We start from the raw sequence: 3,608 nt of genomic DNA on the forward strand, positions 1-3,608 counted from the left end.
TCACTGCGGTTTCTCACTTAGGTAATAATCCATGATTCATGAATAGAATCTATGACATAGTATCGAGCATATACGGTTCGTAACTTATATCTTTCTCAGGAATACTATTCTTAATGGGATGGGCTAACGGTATTGAAAGCAGTTTTTTTTACGTATCGTGCCCAGAACTGCGCTCAAGGAATGATTGTGCTGGAAGAAAGCATTGCAAGCAGCGCATTTTATCAAGAAAGTAATTAGCGTGCACTTATCTCGAGTCACGCAAATAATACAGCGCGGGAACACGGCAGCTATGGAAAGAAGACCCAAAAACTCACGCGAGCAATATGCAGCTAGTCGTTTAAGAGTGACTTGAAAATCAGTTTCCGTCTATTGAAGCATTTGTTTCAATAGACCATATCACTACTGCTTATAAAAGCAGTTCCTTTTTTTTTCTGGAAGGTGCAAGGCAACAGGCTTTTTCGTTCAACGAATTTACAGCATCACCCATTGGCGAAGTAAGTTCTAGTTGCTCCTCACTAGAATTTTTAAGGCTAAGGTTGTTCGCAACTCGTTTTCGACGAAATTCACGGCTCACCATCAAAAGAAAGTTTTTTAATGTTATGAACAAAACTAATCAAAGTGTTCTGAACAAACTGAGGTGCTGGATTTTCAGAGATAAGCCCTTTGGTAAATTTATGAAATATTGCCATTAAGTGGATGGATGGATGGATACGGCTGAACCCTTTACATCGGGCGGTGGGTCAAGCCACCTAGTTTACCATAAATGCAGCGCCACCTTTCGGTTGATGTGGACCCCACTAGGCGGCGACACATGAAGTGCAACGCAGCATGAGCGTGACCTTGCAATGCCAGGAGGGTGGCGCATTCGAGCCGTTAGCATTAGCAGGAGTGCCCAGCCACTCCAAAGCCTTTACGCAGTCGAGTGACTTTTCAGCGGCCTGAAGCGCTCATTGCACGTTGAAGGACCAGGCAAAATCAGGACACCAAGGAGGAAATTCTGTGGAAACCACGTGTGAGTACCGCAGCTCTGCACACCTTCCCTCCTTCGCGTCTCTTGCTGTCCGCTTGCGGTGGAGTACCTTCGATTTGCTGCGTACTAGTGTACGAAAAAAAGTTATCCCCAGTTATGACTATCTTAAAATAGTTCTGCGAAAGGCTCCACAAAACGGTGGAAGCGTCCTGCAACCTGCAGCCTTTTTCTAATTATGACTCGTGTTTCGGGTATTCTACCGCCAACCCAATGCCTACAAGCGCGCTTGGTCTAAACCCGCTGTGGGAACCACCGCCCCACCATTAAAAGCCTGCCCCCTATTGTTAAGTGCGTAGTTCGCTAGTAGGACACATAAGCAATTTTCTGTCGATAATTTCACCTTTCGGAGATAGAGTGAGACAAAAATTAAAAGCTGACAAATATCAAGTCGTCTTACCAAGAAAGAATTGAAGAGAATGTCTACAGTTTTAAAGGGCAAAAGTGACTCGAACTTAGGCGATGAATGCGTACATAAAAACCGGCTTTTTTAAGGGTGTGAAAGTAAATAATTTTTTTTGTGTGTCACAATAACTAACGCTGGTGAGCAGTGATCCGCATCAAACGAGGAATTTTTTCCCAATTTGATAAAAGCGCGTACTTTTTCTTCTAGCTGCGGATGGACAGGAGCATATTTCGTGCTATAAAGGCCTTTCTTTTTTTCTAAATTGTACTGGATCAAACGAAGATAAGATGAGCATTTTGTATTTGCAAACGACTACGCAAGCTTTGGGTGGGGTGTTAACAATGGCAAATTCAAAGCCAAATAATCCAGCAATAGCGTGCCAGCTAAGGCCAGGGTTTTACGAATGAATGTTGGAATCGGTAGGAACCCAGTATAACATGCGGGGTGTTAACAAGTAACTTGAACCAATGCTATAAAATAAGATATGTGGTATCTGTATATGGTTTTCCTTGCACTTGCGCAATCGAAGTCAATTTTAACTCCCGCCGAGTCGTATTATTAGCCAAGAATACCTATACGAGGGTGGTACCCCAGTCGATCCTCATGATAACGTAACGATTTACAACGAAATAAGAGAGATAAGTGAAGAATGAGGATTCTTCTTTGAAACTCGGTTAACGCTGGCTATAACAGTTTCCAAAATTATTGTAGAATATGAGGGAAATCTCGGGTACTCTGCGCTACAGTATCCCAGCCTGCGCACAGTAATTTTGAATGAGCGAACGGGTGTGCTGACTGCGTTGATATGAGCGCCCGCTATAGATTTGGAAGTGGTGCAATAGTGGTATACATGGCAGCCTTGAACAACTTCGCTTCACACATTTGCTTTCGTCTTTCTTTTAGTATTTGTGACGGCTGATTAAAATATACGCTTCAGTCGGCTTTAGACTGCCTTGCAGTAATTGTTGGTGTAGGGACAGTTGGCTCATGGCATAAAATTGAACGACTCGAAGGGCTCGATCACAAGAACTACAAGGACACGAACAGTGACTCTTTCATGATTTGAACAGCGCGAACTACAAGGGACAAGAAAAGAAGGGAAACAGTGCAAGCGCTGTAGTTCCCTGTTGTCCCTTGTAGTTCGCGCTGTTCAAATCATGAATATCTACCAACTCGCCCAAAAGTGACTCTTTCTTCCCGTCCTGACTCCTTTGATCGTGTGTATCGGGGCGTTCAAATTTAAACTTGTCTACTTATCACTTATCAGGGACGACGGGACCAGTTGCCTTTCTTCCTGAGGCACCTGCTCAATTTGGCACAGAAGTTGAAGTTTATTTCCTTTCATACAAAAAAAGAGCGCGTACACTTCTTCCAAGATATGGTTAAAAGCATTGTAACTCAGTTCAGGAGAGCAAGCTGCCGGGCTAGTTGGTGAAGCATGTTGTAAACTAGGAAGCGCAAAATACCGGACGACGGACAGAGTAAGGGACGCAAAAAACAGGTTCACGATCGCTTGTACTAGAAATGCACTTCTAGTGCATTTGAGAGCATTCAAGACGATTTTTTTTTCAAATTTTCAGGATGCTTTTAACTGCAGCAAAAAAAAAAAAAACTCAGCGGGCACTCTATAGCAATTCAGTAAACACGCTTGGCGCCAAAAATAAATTATACAATATGGACGTGATTATTCTTAGCTACTAAATAATTCTCTGAAACTGAAAAAACAGTATGCATTGGGCAAGACGGCATCCAGGAACTTATAAAGAATCCGTGGTTCATGCTACGGGGAACGCCCAATATATTTTCACGAAGTGATGGCTGCAATCCGGGGAGCAGAACTACAGTAAAATGGCGTCCAAACACAACTCTTTATTTTGGCTGACTTGCGCCCACAATGGACTGAATCACTCGGCGGCAGCGTAGCAACAAGCGTTCTCGGCGGTTGTCGAACGGACTGCCCGCCGCTGTCGGCCGCGCTCAATATAAAGCTGATAGCGAACATTCGAGATAAAGCGTGCAAAGTTACTAGAACATTCTGGAACAACGTAGAATCAGCTCTGCCTGGATGCGATCAGTCGAGATGAATTTCTTCGCGTCTCGCATGGCAAACAAAGTAATAAAGCGATGTGCCGGTCGCTTTGAAGAATAAACAATCAAACACTGCAAAGATTCGCT

This window comes from Amblyomma americanum, chromosome 10, assembly GCF_052857255.1.
Source record: "Amblyomma americanum isolate KBUSLIRL-KWMA chromosome 10, ASM5285725v1, whole genome shotgun sequence".
In the NCBI taxonomy this organism is placed as follows: Eukaryota; Metazoa; Arthropoda; class Arachnida; order Ixodida; family Ixodidae; genus Amblyomma; species Amblyomma americanum.